Source organism: Armigeres subalbatus, chromosome 3 (genome assembly GCF_024139115.2).
Source record: "Armigeres subalbatus isolate Guangzhou_Male chromosome 3, GZ_Asu_2, whole genome shotgun sequence".
In the NCBI taxonomy this organism is placed as follows: domain Eukaryota; kingdom Metazoa; phylum Arthropoda; class Insecta; order Diptera; family Culicidae; genus Armigeres; species Armigeres subalbatus.
This window is the reverse complement of record NC_085141.1, coordinates 212,071,190-212,092,052: the sequence shown is the minus strand read 5'-3', so window position 1 is coordinate 212,092,052 and position 20,863 is coordinate 212,071,190. Positions and strand designations below refer to the sequence as shown.

Sequence of the window (20,863 nt, the reverse complement as noted above, 5' to 3'; positions counted from 1 at the left end):
TTTTTCGTTTCATTTCAAACCGAAATGGAAATTACACTTTTTTTCGTATCGACAAGATAAAAGTGGTGATAGTACATACTCTCTAATGCGACAATGTGTCAAGCAAGTACAGTCACTACTAAAAAATAACAGCGATTCTGTGATATCACAGACAAAACCACTTCCATCTGACACAAATGTTGCCTCTGCCCGTTGTGCTTCCCCGTGATAGAAGCATTTTAGATAATATTTACATGCCCAATATTTGGAATTACGCGAAATGTCATGCTACTCGTCAGAGGCAGATAAATATCTCTGGAAAATCTCGTTGGAAGGATGTACATTAATTTTAACGTAATTTAAAAGGTCATTATGTAACAGCATCTTGATGCGAAAGGTCATGCGAAAACTGCCGCGTGCGTTGGTGGGGTAGAGACTGATATGACGTTGTGAATGCTGAGCACACTACGTTAACAAACATGCCGCGAATGAGCTGCTGGGGCCTCTACTTGGCCCGGTCGACTATGTTGAGCTCATTGCTAGGGGAAGAGGCCCCAAAACGCCCCCCTGAGGCAAAGCGCCTTTTGTGGTTTCCCTCATATTTACTGTCATGTCCGTTATGTCCGTAGCAAAACTAGATCTAACATTATGTAGGTTAGGCGAAAAAAGTTTCAAAATAGTGTATGGGAAGGTCGGAAAAACCGAAAATTTCCACATTGTGAAGAAACATCTAACATTTTGGCGAGGCAAAACGCCCTAGTGGCACTAACCTACAACGTACTTGCGTCTCCTTTCAATATCCATACCAGAATGCTGATTCGCCGACGCGTGGTGCTTTGTTTCCTAGGAGCTGCCAGCTAAAAGGCGTTTTGCCTCATGAGTTTTCCGGCAACATAATATCACCACTTTTTTGAAATGTCAATTATTATGAATATGATTGAGATTTTTGACAATTTTTTAATAGCATCAACTAGCTATCTTGTTTAACTGATGCATAATGTAAAAATACCCATGAATAGCGTTACAAATAAGACAATAAAGCAGTGTTTGCTTAGCTAGGGCATATTGCTCCCCCCTTCCCCTACTCATGCGGCATAGCATTTGCGGTGTAGCCAATTGATCAACTTGAAGACAGGATAATTTTGGATACTCAAAATAATAATATGAGACAATCGCAATGCAATTGTTTATTAACACTTTTCTAATTTTGTTTAAACCACAACATTCTTCGCGTGATAAAACCTAGTTTTAGCACATAAGTTATGCAGTAGCTCAATTTCGTCGAAGACATCAATGTTTGTCATAGTTTCTACTGTAGAGCCAAAAATACTTACACCACACGGCTGCTCGTGCAACTTTTTTTTTTCGCATCTGCTGTTGAGTTGAAGAACCATTTCAAAGTGATGTGTTTGTCTCCAATGCCACTTCAAAGTGTACGAAAAAAGAAAATAATCACATAATTGATATTTACTACCATGGACTTTGAAGAATTTTGTTAACACTTAAACAATATGACGGCACGAGCCAAAGTATAGATCAACGAACCTAGAAATCAACCATCGAAAACACCTGTTAAATTTCCCCAGTAGCAGTGCGCCAAAATATTTGCATTTGAAAACTCCAAGTTCTTAAGAAATGATACCGGTGAAAAAGAGGCAAACCGTTTTTATTCAGGTTCTGCGAATGTGCCTCATTGGGTGCTTTTCGATTGTTAGCTTGATTATCTCGACTTTCAAGAAAACGGTTCATCCGTGCCCCGAGCGGTGGCCCGAGATCCAATTGTTGAGAAGGTGCGTTGTTGTCGTTTCGGCATAAATTATCCCACGATCCTAAACATTTCGATGGCACTTCATCTTTCCAGTTGGCGAGGAATCCTGCTGCGGTGGCACTGCGCTCGCTGTCCGACGACCCCCGGTCGGTAGCCAATTAGTGCCACTTTGGACTGTTTCTGTTATTGACCATAATCGAACTAATTAGCATAAACATAAATTCAGTCTCTCGCTGGCACTTGCTCACATTCCGCTGATCCACGAAACACCCACGATTGCCTATTTCCAAACAGCAGGGTCAGCAGTTGAAAAACGGCGCAAGTTTTCTTTAACCCCAGGGGTAAGCACGAGTTAGTACCAACCGGCCATTTAATTTCAAAACTGCTTCCGAATAAGTTAGCTCTCCAAATTTAGCCTCCCAGTAGTGATCCGTGCGCGGATGGTTACAAAGTAAAACTTTGTTTAAGCTGTTTGGATTTCGTATAAGCAATGTTTGTGATCGTCGGCGTCAGCTGACAGTACAGAAATGTAAAAAAATAGGGTCTGAGACGTTCCATCCATATTTTGAATTTGAAAAAAAAACTTGAATTTTTGTGTAAATGTTGATTAGGAATGTGTTTCAAACGAAACTTTATGCTTCTAACCAAAATTATGAACACGTCCCACGTGATCATTATCCAGTACGGCCCTGCACTCTCGGTACGCATCACAACTTCATCGGTTCATCCATAGATTGGAGACTACCTCAACACGTGGATCGATTTATATTATGTTTCACTAAACAATTTCCACATACGCCGTATCCGGCAGGCAAATGTTTGCTGAGTGGTGCTATCGCTCGGATACACACATTTCACAGATAATTCAAATAGCGCACTGGGTGGTGGAGCAATTTGCCACACTCAACTGGTTTTGCCCTGTGCTTCCTCCAGGGCGCAATCCGGCGGATCCTTCAACCGCAACCGGGCCATATAATGCCGGGCCAGAGAGCATTACACACTTACTTTGAAATTAAACCAATTCTTATCGATTTATGACCCGACAAGTGCGCAATTATCCCAATACCTACGAGCGTGGTGAATTATTCAATCCGGTGAATAATGCAAACAGCAGCGGTCGGTGTTGTACAGCTGGTCTCCAGTGAGGCTTTTACTAAGATTTATCGTTCGGGTAATCTGGGACGGGGCGATGACGCGTTTATCAAGGCCATCGCTAATCAACGCAGCATGTGCAACATCAGTGAACACGAGGGCAGATGAGATTTAATTTTCAACAAACAGTGTTGATTTCATTTGCTTAACTGTTAAATTTGAATAAATTCAGATGTTTTCTTCTAAAGCAGTTAGTGATTTTCTCGTTTACTACACATTCAAAACAAATCGTAGATCTATTTTTAATTTCTTTAATTCAACTGTTGTAAAATGGAAAAGATTGCAGAAAAATGTTATCGAACAGTTTTACCGTTGAAATATTTTTGAAATTCACAGAAATGTATGATTGGCTACATAATTAAAATTTTGCTTATTATTTTGAATGAAGCATTAAATCGGATTTGAATGCTGAGATAAACGTTACATAAGGCTTAATGATAGGAGTTTCTTTTTATAGAACCATGTTAGAAAACAAATGACAGTCTTTCGGTACAGCTTTATGATTTCAGTGAATTAAAAATAAAAATAAAAAAGCGGCGTGACATTTGAACTGGTTATTCTTGATGCAAAACACACAGCCAGTTAAAAGCAGTGATGTTGAAGTTGTTTCTATTGCGCATTTAGCAGCATCAGGCAGTAGATAGATATGAGAATGACTAAGTAAATCAAATAGCAGTAAAAGCTCAAAATTACAAAAAACGGTCAATTCTATGTAAAAGGTACAAATCGTAAATTTTGGATCCGCTTCCACATCAGCTTGATCTAATTAATTACGAAAGAGCTGACATGAAAGATACACCTTTCGCTATAAAACAAATCAGCACAAATGACAGACGGTAAACCTTGTGACCTTTGAGAAAAGTCGAAAAGCGAGGAAAGTGATCAAGAATTGGTTTATATTTATTAGGGGGCGAATATAACCGAAATTGCAATCGCGAAATACATTTACAAATGTTGAACTTAAAGGCCGCATCGCAGAAAATTAGTTAATGGCGGTTTTTATTTGGCTTCCATTAATTTAAAATTATTCTATAAGTGCGGCGAACAAATGTAGCTTTCTTAAAAAGCATGTAACTTTTATGGAATCTTGAATGAAAGCAAATAGGGTGTTTTTGATAAAAGAACCTTAACATGACTAGTCGACATCACACATCATACAACTTTATGCAATCTATTAAGCTCTACACTGCTTGAGAGATTGTGGTCTATAATCTAAGGGGCATTCCACTAATTGAAGATTTTTTTGATTTTTTCAACTCCAGTTAGGTTCAGGCTCTTGCGGACACCAGACGTATTTGCCGTGCAACGTTATCGTTTTTTTCTCGCTTCCGTCTCACACTCGGGTGTGAAGAACGTTTAATCGCGTCAATTTTCTCTGGTGACTTCTGAAACTGTGCTATCGTTCGCTAGCAACCATGACCGCCGTGCGTGTCCGCGAAAACATCTTCAAGGTTGATTTATCGAACTTCCCAAAGCGACCTTCGTTTGAAGAAATTAATGGATTCATTCATGAGAAGATCGGTCTCACCGTAGAACAAGTCCTTCGTCTACAGGTGAACCACGCGCAAGTGTGTGCCCATGTTAAGTGCTGTGACTTGAAGACTGCCCAAGATGTGGTTGAGCACCACAACAATCGCCATGAGTTGGAGGTGAACAAAACTAAAGTCAAGGTACGTTTGGTAATATACGACGGGGGAGTAGAAGTAAAGATCCACGATTTGTCCGAAAACGTTCGGAACGATGACATTGCTGCCTACCTGCAGCAGTACGGAGATGTCGTTACCATCAAGGAACAAGTATGGGGACAGAATTTCACCTTCAAAGACGTCTCGTCGGGAGTACGAGTGGCAAAAATAATACTGCGTCGTCACATGAAATCATTTGTGACAATTTGTGACGAGGAGACCCGGACCCTTACCGAAATTAGCCCCAATGGTGTAGGCACTGCACTAACCCATCTCATCCAGGGAGTACGTGTGTTGAAAATAAAAAGCTGTTGGGACAAAAGACCGATCTCAACAACAGGTTGAAAGCAGCACAAAATAAATCCAGCTACGCAAATGTGTTAAATCAGCCTGCTGGTGTGTTGTAAGTTCGTAGGTACAAACCTTAACCAGCTGAATGATTTAGCTCGATCGTCAAGAGTACAGACTGTGGATGATAGAAACAGAGTATCCTCTCTGGCATCGAGCTCCACCGTTTCACCGCCTCCAGAAACGGACCAACGAATAGACGAAAATGAAGGAACAACAAATGCTGGGGATGATAATACTACGACTGCTGATGTTGTTGGTGCTGCTGCCGATCGTCATCGCTGCTGCTGTTGCTGCTGCTAGTTGTTCGTCGATCACTGCTGCTGCTGCTGATGCTGGATGATCTACCCTTCCAGATGCTGATGTTGCGAATAATGCATCGAAGGAACAAGGTAATCGACCAGCTACTAAGAGCCAACTCCACGATAATGCCTTACCGTGTCAAGCCAGTTTGTTCAAAATCCCAACTTGCCCATTTCCATCTAAGCCCCTATCCATGGAGATTTCTGAGAGTGAGAGTAATGAATCATCCACTGAAGGTGGTCCGTTCGCCTTAGTCAAACGGAGAAGAGGACGCCCAAAAAAGCAAAAAATTAATCCCTTTTCCGCTTAGAATATTGGTTCTGCTTAACATTACTAACGACGCACTATCTGTTAATCCAATAAACTAAACCATAAGCAATTAACAGTATTCCTCGTCCAATCCTAAAAACTAACCTCTAGTCACCGCGAGTAATTACGGTCCATTGTCTCGTTACCTGCTGAAATGAACCAACCTTCCCTAGTCTGTCACAGTATTGGTTCAATTAACATCAGTGCTATCTCTAGCGAAAACAAACTCGCTCTTTCGTTCGCCTGATTGAATTAGATATAATTCTCCTACAAGAGGTTGAATCTGCTAACTTGTTTATCCCTGGATATAATCTCATCACCAACGTCGATGAAGCCAAGAGAGGAGCAGCCATCGCCCTGAAATCCCATATTCCATACTCAAATGTACAACGTAGCCTTAATAGCCGCATTTTAACGGTCAAATTGTCGAATTCCGTCACAATCTACAATGTGTATGCCCATTCAGGGACGCAAAATCATGCTTCTCGCGAAAACTTGTTTAGGGAACAATAACCCTTTTACCTTCAGAACTCGGCCGAGCATAGCATAGCATAGTTACGGTGTACTTCGTAGATTGGGCACTAGTGATACTCATGTTTTTCTATTGAAATCCTTATTCAGATTGCTATCAGAAATCAAGGTGGATGTGATCCTTGATTTCAATCTAGGATAAAAATCACCAAAGCATAAGGATTACTACTCCTGGCCACGCCCATCTTCATCGTAACTTGGGAGAGGAAGGAAGTCGTACTTACTTAACGAGAGGCCCCCGACTCAGCGACACCCTCATAAGTACCACGGAGTTGGATATTGGGGAAGGTATTCGTTGGGTCAGGATTTTCCTGTAGCTGACAATGTGACCGTGGTAGATCACCGTAACACACCACGCAAAGGTGTCTACCCAGCGTTACGGGGCTACCTTCAGAACTCGGCCGAGTACCTCATAATAGGCGGAGATTTTAATTGTGTAATCGATGCAAAGGATGCCACTGGAACAAATAATTTCAGCTGTTCTCTCAAACAACTAGTAGAGAATCTTGGTATGAATGATTAATGGAATTGTCTACACAGAAATACAATCGACTACAGTTTCATTCGTCCAAATTCTGCCTCTAGATTAAATCGGATTTATGTGTCTAGGTCGTAAGTTCCGCATCTTCGTGCATCAGAGTTATTTGTAACGTCTTTTTCTGACTACAAGGCATACAAAATTGCGTGCTTTCTACCAAACTTTGGCAAACCTCATGGTCGCGACTACTGGTCGATCAGCGCTCATGTTTTGAATACTGATAATCTAGAAGAGTTTTCCCATAAGTGGAATCGTTGGCTACGTGAGCGCCGTAGCTATGACAGTTGGATCCCATGGTGGATTGGTTTCGCCATACCAAAAATACGTAGTTTCTACACTGGAAAACTAATGAATCGTTTCGTGAACGCCACTAACGAAACCTTATATCGTCAATTAAAACAAGCCTATAATGAACTGCATTAGAACCCAAATGGAACGACAGCCGTGAATAAAATTAAAGCCAAGATGCTCCTGGAACAAAATCGGTAGGGAAAAGATTTCCGCTTATCAATTAGGCGAAAGATATCGGAGGAAAACTGTGATTAACACTAAAATTGAAAACCATGTATTTGACTTTTTCAAAAATCTATACATGGAAGAAGAGTTGCATGACAATGACAATTTTCTTCCAAATCAAATAATCCCTCCTAACTCGGATACCAACAATGCCATCACGAACGAAATAACAACGGCAGAATTTTTTTTCGCAATAAAAGAAAGTGCCTCTAGGAAATCCCCTGGTAATGATGGAATTCCCAAAGAATTTTATTTAAAAGCCTTTGACATTATTCACCCGCAGTTAAATTTAATCCTTAATGAAGCTTTGTGAGGAAACATTCCTGAAAAATTCGTTGAAGGTATCATCGTACTATGCAAAAAGAAAACGAATGATCAAACTATCAAAGCATTTAGACCTATAACTCTTCTAAACTATGATTACAAACTCTTTTCAAGAGTTCCTAAGAAGCGCTTGGAGAATGTTATGGTCGAAAATAATCTACTGACCCGCAGCCAAAAATGCTCAAATGCCGATCGAACTATCTTTGAAGCAATTCATTCTATCAAAGACCGAATCGCAGAGCTAAACTGCCGTCGCATGTCTGGGAAACTAATCTCTTTTGATCTCGACCATGACTTTGATCGTGTGAGTAAAAGTTTGCTCTTGGGTGTGATGCGGAACATTCGTGTGAATCCCAACATTATACAGCTCATGGGGAAGATCATGTCTACTTCCAACTCTCGCCTTCTTATCAATGGAAATCTCACTCCTTGTTTCCCAATCAAACGTTCCGTCCGTCAAGGTGATCCCTTAAGTAAAGCCTTTCCACGTTAAATTTCGGACACCCATCTTACAATGCCAATTTTTTTTTAATTTTCAGAAACCACTGAGAAGATCAATTTACACACAGCTGAATCTCTCCGCTTTATGCGATACATTCAGCATGTTTTCATTATTTTTCAAATTGATAAAATGGCTAAAAATCATTTGGACATTATCTCAGTGTCCGAAATTTAACGTGGACAGGCTTTATGCGCCTTTTTGTCCTTTTCCTGCACCCTCTCCTAGAAAAACTGCATACTATCGGTGACGGCCCGCTGGATCTAATAGTGGCATATGCTGACGATATATCGATTGTGGTAACGGACTTTCGTAAAGTAAGTGCTATCAAACAAACATTCTTGAGCTTTGGTCGTTGTTCTGGATCCCTACTGAACTTTGACAAATCGTTTGCTGTAAATATCGGAACTCAACATGGTGCAGATGATACTCCCTGGCCACGGGTATGCGAATCAGTAAGGATATTAGGAGTAACCTACTTCAACTCACAAAAAACGGACGATTGATTTCAACTGGAGTGAGTTCATCAGGAATACGTCACGATTTATGTGGCTGTTCAAACCGAGAACCCTGAGTTTACACCAGAAAGTGTTTGCACTCAATACATATGTAACGACTAAACCATGGTTCCTTGCCTCTGCAATAAGTATCTCTAACCAAGCAATCGCACGCACTACTTCGCATATTGGAAGCTTCATCTTGGAGCGATATCCGTACAGAGTGCCTATAGCACAGCTAACACTCCCTATAGAAAATGGGGGTCTAAATCTTCACCTCCCTATGTACAAATGTAGAGCTTTGCTCGCCACCAGATTTCTTAAGGAACTGGAATACACTTCATTCGCCAGCTCCTTCAGATACTGTATGGATAATCCTCCAAATGTGGCTGCAATACCAGCCCTGTACCTCTGCCTGAATAGTATAGCAAAAACCTTCCCATACATCTCGCAACAATTAAAGGATAATCCATGCACCGCAGCTATACAAAACTTCAATCGAGATGGTTTGAAACCTCCAAAAGTCGTCGAAGAAAATCCAGGTGTTGAGTGGAAGCGGGAATGGAGAAACATAAAAATCAAGGAACTTACGACTATGGAGCAATTTGAGATTTTTTTATGTGGTTTTCCTATCCGGAGTTATTCCAGGTTCAATATTTTCACTGCTTACTGGTAATATGGGTATCAAACTTCTGCATTTGTAAAAACAAAGTGAATTTTTGCCTCAAATGGCTTTTTCAAAACACCACAAACTATGGCAACATGGGTATCAAACATCAGTATTTTGCAAGACAAGTGAAATTATGCCATCCGGATATGATTTGGGGGATATTTACCGGCAACAAATTAAAACTTTCCATGAAGAATTAGAAATTTTCCATACAAAATTGGGAAATCTTTATACATTAAAATAAATTTCTGCCTGTCTGACCCTTATGGACTCGGAAACTACTGAACCGATCAACATGAAAATTTGTATGCAGAGGTTTTTGGGGTCGGGGAAGGATCTGAAGATGGTTCGAGAACCCTCCCCCTTTTGGAAAGGGGGGCTCCCATACAAATTATACACAAATTTCCTCAAAACTCGAGAATTAATCAAGCAAATGGAACCAAATCTGGCAAGCGGAGGTTATGGAAGCCAATAAATGTTTCTGTGGTGGTTCGAGAACCCTTACTCTTCTGGAAGGGCCGACTGCGGACTCCTTTGCAAATGAAACAGAAATTTCTGCATAACTCGAGAACTAATCAATTAAACCGAAACAAATTCGGTGTTAGGTTTTTAAAGACAAGAAAATTGCGAATGTAAAAAAAATCAGAGAGTAAATCAATTTCCGGCGAGACGAAGTTCGTCGGGTCTGCTTGTAATCAATGACGAGCAGAGTTTGCATTTTTTCATATACTTGCTTGCTGTTTGTTGTTTTATTTTTCGTTTACCGAAAATGTAATGAAGATCATTTCGATAGATTTTCATTTTATTTTATTACGTGACTGTAGACGATGAATAGAGTTCAGTGTGTGTTTTCTCTTGCTTCGGACAGCAGAACGATCGCGCGATCCGCCGAAAAAATGTGTTCTGCATTGCGCGGCCGGGAATAAAGCTAATCAGTTCAGTGTGTGTTTTCTCTTGCTTCGGACAGCAGAACGATCGCGCGATCCGCCGAAAAATTGTGTTCTGCATTGCGCGGCAGGTAATAAAGCTTATCAGTTCAGTGTGTGTTTTCTCTTGTGGTTTAAGCAAGTATGTACAGTGCGTGGTGGTATGTGTTTTGGTCGTCGCGAAATAGTTCTGTGTTGATTTCACGATTGATCGTATTTCGAATAGCAAGGAAAACTGTCGCGTGATCCGAGATATTTTGTTTTTATCTGTACGGTTCGCGTTTTTATTTGTATTTTATATAATCCCCTCCTTAGATCGCATCACTTACCAAAGTGAATCCAGATAAAATATCCTATGCAACTAACACAATACCACATCCCGTGACAATCGTGGAGATGCAGAGGTGTTCTCGGTCTCTAGTAGCAACGAGAGTCGAACTAACAATCCTACCTTTCCTATATGACCGTAAGGACGTGGCCGGCGCCGTTATTGACTTTAAATACGTGAGCTTCTGAAACGTGTACATTGAGAATGGATAGCATATCCCATGCTCCATTCACATGGTTCTCTGTGCAATTTCACAAGTTCCAGTCAATCACGGAGTAGCAACTACGAATTGTACGGTCATAATGCTCATGCTCATGCTCATGCTCTGCTTGTAATCAATGACGAGCAATAAAAAAAAATCCAATAAAAATACAAAAAAAGCAAATGATAAAATTTTCCATGAACTTGAAACGCTTTACAAGAAGGGGTCATCTATGGATAAATGTTCAGCTTTCCTGGGTTATTTTTTATGGAAATATTCACATTTTTTCTGCTATTTATTGATTTGTTCCCTAATACGCTACCGCATGGGCTACACATCCGGCGACTGATGAGGGTTTGGTGGAGGGGCTGGGAATTGAGCCCATGACCATCCGCTTGTAAGACGAACGTGTAGCCAACTACGCTACGGGACCCCTCTATGCTCTTTATTGATTATCCTGTGAAATTTTTTCATTTTTTATGGAATAAAATTTTTTTTTTGTGGAAAATTTTGTAATTGTTTATTGCTCATATGGATCTATTTATAAAAATTTTGATTTTTTTTTCCGTGGAACATTTTGATTTCTTAATGGAAAATTCTTCTTTAATAATTGTAACTTAAAAAGTGCTAGCTTATTTTTGTTCTGTGGAAAATTCTCGTATATTTTTATATAGAAGAAGAAGATTTAATTTTTTATGCAATTTTTTTTTTTATTTTTTAGGGGTATTTTTTTCGATGATATTTACCAGTTCTTCAGTTCCAAAGCCCTTGAGAGCGCCTCTGGATGCATAACAATCGGAATCTATTACAAACGCCTGAATGAGATAGACCCAATTCCATTCGCCCGAAAAGGCCAAACGCCAGAAAAGACCATTTACGCATACGCCGTAATTCGAAATACAGCCGAACAGAATATTTTTAGAAGAATTTTTTCCCACTGAATTTTAATAATGCATATAGTTGTTTACCATAATCAAGAAATAAAACGTAATCTGGGGAAATTTATGCTGTAAAAGAAGGTATCGAACCAGTCAGTGTGAGTAGGCTGATAGGACAAAAGGTCGAAGGGACAAAAAATCGAAATTACAAAAAGATTGACTGAGACGTTGAATGAATGACGTTGCTTAGCCCTAAACATGTCTTAAAAAGTATCAAACACAACAATTTTTACTGATTTTGACTTTTAACAGAATTTATATAACATCGGTTCATATATTCTTGACCGATACACTATCGTTTGCAACCATAAACGATGTCAAGCTTTAGGACCCAATTAGATACAATGTATCTGACTATTTCTCGAACTTTTCTAAAATTCTTCAATGTAGCCCAAATTTTCAGCTTAACTGGATGTAATTAGATTGAGCACAAGCAGTTTGAAGTTTGTATGAAAATTACTATGAAAAGAATAACTTTTATGGAAAGCCATTAAGTAACATTTCCCATTCAGCACTAAAAATATATAAATTGGCAACATAGAAAATTTGGCAAGCGAAAATATATTCCTAGTTGCGAACCGATTTGATACTAGCACCAAAAGTTATTGAGAAAACACTGAATCGTAGGAAATTCAATTTAACACGTAAAAGAAAAACATCAGTATCAATAATGAGCAGTTTTGTTTTTTTTTGCATACAAAAGTCAGATCGCCTCGCAACAACAACTGACATTCAGCTTAGGATCTATTCTGTTAAGTTGTTGCGTTACTGAGAAATGAGAAATAGTGTAGTGAGAAGTAAGTAGTGAGTAGAGAGTAGTGATTAAGTGAGTAAAGCGGAAGAGAGAAATGAGGACGGACGAAGAAGAGAGAAGGAAGAAGAAAGAAGGAAAAAAAGAAGAATAAAGAAGAAAAAAGAACTGAAAAGAAAGAACGACGATAGAGAGAAGATCAAGGAAATGCGAAGAAAAAGGAGAAAGAATGAAAAAGAAAGAATAAATAATTAATAATAGAATAGGAAGAAGCAGACGGAAGAAAAAAAAAGAAGAAAAGAGAATGAAGAAGGAAGAAGGAAAAAGGAGGAATGAAGAAGGCAGAAGAAAAAAGAAAGAAAGAATAATGAAGAAAGAAGAAGGCTGAAGGAAGAGAAAGAAAAAAAAGAAAGAAGGAAGAAAGAAAGAAGAAGAAAGAAGGAATAAGAAGGAAGAAAGACGAATGAAATGAGAACAAGGAAGAAGAAAGGAGAAGAGAGAAGGAATGAGGAAAAAAAGAAAAAGAAGAATGAAGAAGAGAGTATGGAGAAAGAAGTAGGAAAGAGGAAGAATAATGAAGGAAAATAAATAATAAAGAAGAACGAAAAAGGAAGAAAAGGAGTGAAGAAAGTAAAAGTAATTAGGTGGAAGGATGAAGGGAGAGAAAATAAGAAAGAAGCAAAACGAAGGAAACAAGAAAAATGAGGAAGGAAGAAAAAAGAAAAGAAGAAGGAAGAACAAATAAATGAATAGGAAGGAGGAAAGATAAAGAAAGAAGAAGACAGAAAAAAAAAGAAGGATGAAGAAGAAGACTTCTTTTTCCCAACTTGTATCTAATGATTATTTGGCCTAATAACCTTGGTCTAATAATTATCGAATAACCTTGCTCTGCGAACCTCACTAGAAAAAATCAGTAGCTCTAAAACAACCATTACGCAAAAGTATACACGCTAAAAATAAACTATTCATAATTGAGTCGAATCCAACTTATTTTAATTAAAAACGAATACAAGATACTATTTCAATAAAATCTCGCTAAACTTTCAAAAGGACCTAAGGAACATTTTTTTCATGAAATAATTTGAGTACTGCAATCAAAAGCTTACATGCTGTTCTGTTGATTTCGCTATTCAAATTAATTCATGAAAAAATGCTATTTAGGTCCTTTTGAAAAGTTAAGCTAGAAATGATGATTGCACTTATACTGTGTTTGTTATAAAATGCACTCATATAGATAGATAAATTTATTTACCATCAGTATCAAAAAATGATGGAAGGCCATGCTTAACTTTCACGAAATCATAATTTTATTCAAGTAGTATCTTTTTCTCAAATTTTGAGTAGTCTAAATTTTGATTAGTTCATTTTAAGTGTGTATGTTTTCCTCTTCCATATAAATCCATTCACAAAATTCAATCATCTGAGATCAGTTTTTCAGAGATGCTGATTTTTATGAAATAACATTTTCTCACAGAGACACCGCGCACTCTCAGTGAAAAAAAGCAATTTTTAAATTAAGTTTCTAAACCCACAGGATTGAATTCTGTTTGAAATTGTGCTGAACATGGTTAATACAATGTTTTCAAAATATTATTCGATCTATCAGGGTAGATGAAATTGATTGTATCTAAACTTTCTGTTAAACTCTTTTTCAGTGTAATTCAAATTTTGTCCCCACTTGTCATAAGACTAGTTTGTACCTTCCCACTTAATTCCACCACTAGATTGTACCTTGACAGATACATATTTCGACCTCAACGGTAAAGTCGGTAAGTCGAGTCAAGTACGAGACACTGAAGACGACCTTACCGTTGAGGTCAAAATACGTATCTGTCAAGATATTTGTATATAAAAATTTATTTCCACAATTATAGACTGAGTTTTGTATGAATGCGGCATCTAAACTTACATATCATCAAAAGACGAATTTGGTATGAGAGGAAAGTTCTACGTCGATAAATGTACTAATCTTCTCAGCGCATAGAAAAGTATTTGATTTAGTGATAACAGTGCATACCATGGACAGCAGCTCATAACTAATACGAAAAGATGAGTCCAAAGAATCCTAACTTCATCAATTCCTTCATCCACCAACAGCCTCAGAACCTAAGTTCAAGTGACGGTAACAATAGATTTTACTAGATAGCCCTTTTCCTTGTTCTACCTCGTTCATCTTTATCACCGTCAGCTACACTCTTTATCAACCCAAGCGCAAACTCATTTCCCTCCACATCAAAATCGATTGCAGACCCGTTCACATATTCTCTACGACCACAGTTGTCTCTAGAGGAACTAGTTAGCAGACACAACCAGCCTCCTAACAATTCATATTTTGATTGCCGAATGATCGACCATAAGTGTACAGTATGTCATAATCTAAAAATAATTCATTGATCGAACTGTATACTACTGGAATTTTCTCCAATTTTTGATCTTATTGTGTAAAAAACAATGTGATATGAGGGTAAAAATTTACACTTGTAGCGAATTCGTTAGTTTTAAAAGTCATCCCAATATTTTGAACGGACTGATGTAAGTAGTCATCGCGAAACATTAAATGTATGCGAGATTACAACTTCAGATGATTTTAACAATCGTCCAAAAGTTTCGGTTAAATTAAACAAATTTTGTTAAACGTTTTGTTGAGAAATGATAGAAAATTACGCTTCAATAAGTTGAAATCTTTTCAAAAAGCGCAATAAAGAAAATTTAATGGAATGTTCTCTGGAATCTATCTTTTAATGGAATGTCTTCACCTGTTAAACGAGAGTATGTGTCTTGGGTGGCAAATACAATGGATACTCTATGCAAAGGGTGTCGAGAATGTTTTCCACCCGAAAACATCCTAGACCGGGCCGAGAATCGAACTCGTCGTCTCCGGATTGGTAATTAATTTGCACTAAATTCTGCAAACTACGATAATGTTCATAGTTTGCATTTGTATTTGTTTGTTTCTAAACCAATAAATAAAAAGCCCATCCCATTCCTGAATCCACCATCCCAACACAGCAGAAGGATTGAGAATAAAGTTTGAAAAGTGGCAAGACCCGGAAGAAGCCAATAGAGAAACTTTTGCAAAACAGAAACAGTTCTATTCTATTGAAATTTCTTGAGCGCTGGGTGGTGCCGTCTTTAATGTTTTGGTTGGGTGCCGTGGCGAGGGGCAGAGGAGAGTTTGTTTGGAAGTTGGTTAATCGGATTGGTGGAGATTTTGCGTTCCGCAGGAATCACAGAAAAAAAGATGGGGTAGAGCAAGACCTAAGAGCCACTCAACGACCTTGAACAATTGAAGGAATGAGATAAAGTACCTACTGAGTTTGCTTTTTTGCCGGGAGATGTTTTCGTTTGTATCAACTCATGTTCTACATGTGAGCAAACTTCGCGTATTTTTATCATTTTTGTTTGGCCTATTTTCCCACTACCGAGTGATAACCCCCGACGACAGAAAGAAGACTTCCTCAACATGACTGTCTAGACGGGACTTTATTGAATCCATAAATCCAATAGCTGGGACATATGGGTGGTCAGATATTTTTTGTCTAAGAAAAATGTTCCCTACCGCAAACAAATGTTCGCTGTTGAGTTTGTTTGTCGTATGTTTTGATTTCTGAACTAGATTTAGTTGAGTTTTTGATTTTTAAGTTTTATTTTAAACTTCAAAATGCCCAGACATCAGCATATTCGGAAAATAAATTCAATGGTAGGTACACCTCATAGGCTGCTCTAAACATGACTGTGGGTTAACAGTCCTGCAACAGTGGTTCTTTTCAACAGCACCGAGCATACAACGAATGTTGATCTCTATTCTCTATTCATGGTGGCAACGATGAATTGTTGAACTCAATAACAGAATCCTCTGAAGATTCTACTAAACACACGTGACGCGAAAATTGCGACGCGATTCTATCGTTTAGCGACTGCGGTTCTATCGCCGGTGGTATGGAAGCGTAAATACAACATTGCCTGCGGCGACCCAACGATAGAATCGCCGCGACTAGTTGTCACCGTTGCGGCGATGAAATCGCTTAAGTCTGGAGGAGTCTTATTTCTTACAACCACACGGCATGTTTTTTCGAGGAAGACATTTATAAAATATTGAATATGTAGAAGGAATAAAAAAAACTAAACTGATTGAGATTGAATAATAATAAATTTTGAATAACATGAGGTGGGTACTCTCGATTTAAGCGTTAAATATTTTGAGCAGGTGCTCAAACTACATAAGGTACCGTGCACTAATTATGTAAATGATTTTCTGGGTTTTTCAACAAAATGACAGATCACCCATATTCAACTAGCCCTTACGTGATTAGTGCTATTCAGCTTTAATTGATTGGTTCCTATGACAAGTTGAAAAGAAAAACCAATAACAAGAAATGATTTGACAACTTGACAATGAGACAACAATAGAAATCACTTTTGTTATTGAATAGGCAAACTATTCTTAGGCAATATTTGGTGCAATAATAGTTATAGGAATGAAGTTTGCCATATCAAATATTGAAAACTGCATTCGCCGCATTTCTTTCCACGTCTTGATGTCAAGTAGTGCCGCTTCCGTTCGAAATATTCAATTGTATTATGCAATTTCAATATCTTCCATACCGGTATTTCCATTCAAGTGACTTCGACCAATTTCTTCTTTCACTGACGACAGTTCGATAATGCACTGAATATCATGAAATCGCAACTGAATCCGTTTATTCATGCGACTAACGAATCGCGCCATATATCAGCAACACAAATTCAAATTCCAAATAAAAAATTATGGCAATATTTCTCGGAGAACTCTTTACACCGTCAGGGCTTTTGTATTTCTGTGTTATTTTAAAATTGAACTTCAGATTTGATCGATGGCAGATTCTTTTCCCATCGGTATGTTCACCATCTCGTCGATGATCCATTTTCTCGGTCGGTGCTACAAAGGATGATTTGTTTCGTATCTTTATTCGAGATGCCGCGAAATCATGTGAACTTCATTCACACGACACTACATGGCGTTCATTCCAGAGATAGCTACTCTCATCACGATTCACTGTGCCTCAATTTATTTCACAATAACCAAATTTTCCGTATACCGGTTTATCTGCTTTTATTTTCATGTGTTTTCGGGTTTGCTGTGCTATTGACCATTTCAACTGTAACCCACCATATTCGAAACATTGCTTGCATCCATCGATGGTGTTGCTGTAATTTCCACGTACAATATATCACATTATCACACGAAGTTACATTCATTTGGCTTTCCACGAATATGACCGCGACTCGCGCATTCAACCAGCGGACGATATGGGTATAGCTCCCAGAAGTGCCAAGCGTTGCCTCACGGCGAATCAAGATAAATATATCTTCGGTAAGAGTAGCACATTGAAAAAAGTAAAAAAAAAACAACACGCGTACGAATAATATCCACTCTTTGCCGTGAAAACACGCGTCACTCCTTACTCGATGGATTTTATGACAAAACTGTATAGAAAATTCAATCTAAGCCGTCGCCGCAAAACAGTGCATGGTTTGTCGGCTCTCGCTCTCATTTTCCTCGACGCCAAAAACTTAGACTCTCGTTTAGCTCAAGGGGCACGTACCGACAATAACAGTCTACCGGGACCGAAAATTCAACCGGTACAGCATCTCGAACACGTTTTCCGAATGGGCCACAATTCACAACACTCTCCTACCGATAGGGTCACCATTATAAGATTGTCTGATTTGCAATCAGGGTAATCTACTTTGATTACTCTAGAATGCGAATTGTTACGCAAAAATTGACTTGGAAAAGCCAGAATCAGAACACATAGGCAGCGTGAATCTGTGCCGGTCCAAACATCTACAACGGCGCACAGTGGCGGGCCTCCATACAAATGCCGGACAAAACCAAACATGTGGCTAGAATTGTCATCTGACATATGCAATGCTACTCAAGTACTTCCGGAAGCCCAAGCCTTATGATTTTAACAACGTCCTCATTATAACATTGAAAAGTCAATTTCCAGCTTTGGTGCAATTCACCACAGGGGTCGTACACTAATTACGTAAGCACTTATGGGGGGAGGGGGTGTTTGACATTCTCTTACCTTCCATATAAATTAAAAAAATATTTGTATAGGAAAAATCTTACATGGGGGGAGGGGAGTTGAAAAACCCAGAAAAATTGCTTACGTAATTAGTGTACGGCCTCACACTAACCACTGAAAAGTAGACAAAAAATAGATTTTGATACATGCCTACCGTTTCGAATGTTTCCCGAAAAAAGTTAAGTCAAATTTCCTTTTTCTATACATATTTGTTCAGGAGACGTTTCACAGTAACAACTTAAACAAGTCACCAAACATAATTTTTTAAGCAACAATTGTCAAATATTGGGCTTAGCTCATTTAATATACATATGTGTAAAATTAAAAAAAAATGAGATTCGCAAAAAACCGAGAAAAATGAGGTTTTGTCCGTGCTTCCGCCACTGTGCGGCGGTGACGCTTTCGGCGTCACGGCGATATAATATATTATATCAGTAGCAAAATAAGACAAATAAGACAAATAAGACAAATAAGACAAATAAGACAAATAAGACAAATAAGACAAATAAGACAAATAAGACAAATAAGACAAATAAGACAAATAAGACAAATAAGACAAATAAGACAAATAAGACAAATAAGACAAATAAGACAAATAAGACAAATAAGACAAATAAGACAAATAAGACAAATAAGACAAATAAGACAAATAAGACAAATAAGACAAATAAGACAAATAAGACAAATAAGACAAATAAGACAAATAAGACAAATAAGACAAATAAGACAAATAAGACAAATAAGACAAATAAGACAAATAAGACAAATAAGACAAATAAGACAAATAAGACAAATAAGACAAATAAGACAAATAAGACAAATAAGACAAATAAGACAAATAAGACAAATAAGACAAATAAGACAAATAAGACAAATAAGACAAATAAGACAAATAAGACAAATAAGACAAATAAGACAAATAAGACAAATAAGACAAATAAGACAAATAAGACAAATAAGACAAATAAGACAAATAAGACAAATAAGACAAATAAGACAAATAAGACAAATAAGACAAATAAGACAAATAAGACAAATAAGACAAATAAGACAAATAAGACAAATAAGACAAATAAGACAAATAAGACAAATAAGACAAATAAGACAAATAAGACAAATAAGACAAATAAGACAAATAAGACAAATAAGACAAATAAGACAAATAAGACAAAGAAGACAAATAAGACAAATAAGACAAATAAGACAAATAAGACAAATAAGACAAATAAGACAAATAAGACAAATAAAACAAATAAGACAAATAAGACAAATAAGACAAATAAGACAAATAAGACAAATAAGACAAATAAGACAAATAAGACAAATAAGACAAATAAGACAAATAAGACAAATAAGACAAATAAAACAAATAAAACAAATAAGACAAATACGGCACTAGAATATCCGAAGGATTATCGGGAAGAGTATTTGAAGGATTTCTTGAAGAAATATCCTAAAGATTTCCTTGAGGGATATCCGATGGAAAGCCAGGAAGAATAACCGAAAGAATTCCCGGAGAAATATCCAGAGGAATTCCTGTAGGAGTATCAGGAAGAACATCAGGATTAATATCCTGACGTACTCTTGAATGAATATCTGAACGAATTCCTTGAATTCAGTGGACTTCTTGGCGGAATATCCGGAGAAATTCCTGGTCGAACATCCGGAGGAATTCTTAGATGAATATCCAAAGTTATGACGAACATGCACCAATTATCAGCCTTAGTGGATGGATGGTCCTCGGTAATACCGCGTACTATTGAGAAAACTCAAAGGTGCATCCCAATCGGGTTGTACGCAAAGCTGACGCAGGACTACGTTGCTATTCGTAATTGATAGTATTTGCCATAACAGTTTGTGTCGTTTTATTAACATTGAGCAAACTGCTCGGAGGCCAACTGAATCAAGAAGTCGAATAGTTGTTCCCAGTTGGATGGACTTTGAGTTTCTAACCGTGGAATTAACATGACTCATTGACTGCTGAAGCCACTCGACTGGCTTTTAGTCGGGAACATCACAATCCTTACTTTGCCACGAACGCTTACATCGCGGGCGAAAACCAAACGCTGCATATAAATATATTTGCGTTTGGTTTCACGCCACTTCTGATTCTGCTTATTTCTCCTTTATTTCGGCCATTTTTGAGGATGGTGTCCTCCAAAAAGGTCTTTATGCATACAAAAAAAGGTTGATCCGACAATCCGATATAAACTTTCTTTAAAGTGCAAAACTTAATCGTAACTAGCAAATTTGATAGCGCGTAAAATGCTGGTCCTGAGAAGAACCAATTTTCTTTTCCCAATGCGTATCTCCAATAACTAACTGCATCCAAACGCTTCACAGCACCTTGCGTTACAACTGTCCGACCATCACTTGATGAGTTTTCGCTAAGCCTGCAAAAGTTGAAATAAATTTTCAGCATTGCCACCCACTCCGTGCTGCTGTGTCCACTCCGCTGCATTTAATGACGAACCGCTCTCTGTGGAATCCCGATCAAAATGGCTCGCGCGCGCCGAACAGCAGCT

General features: G+C 38.1%; 1 protein-coding gene across 3 annotated transcripts in view; it reads right to left on the bottom strand.

Moving 5' to 3' along the window:
* LOC134219137 (potassium channel subfamily K member 18) overlaps positions 1-17,749 on the bottom strand; it is a 185,978-nt gene extending 168,229 nt beyond the window's left edge. For 2 of the 3 annotated variants that reach the window (XM_062697836.1, XM_062697835.1), the window contains exon 1: positions 17,414-17,748. The gene's annotated coding sequence lies outside the window, so the exon portion shown is untranslated. Of the gene's footprint in view, positions 1-17,413 lie in introns of all 3 variants that reach the window. The other variant, XR_009981493.1, reaches the window with a different exon arrangement.
* Positions 17,750-20,863: the final 3,114 nt, after the last annotated feature.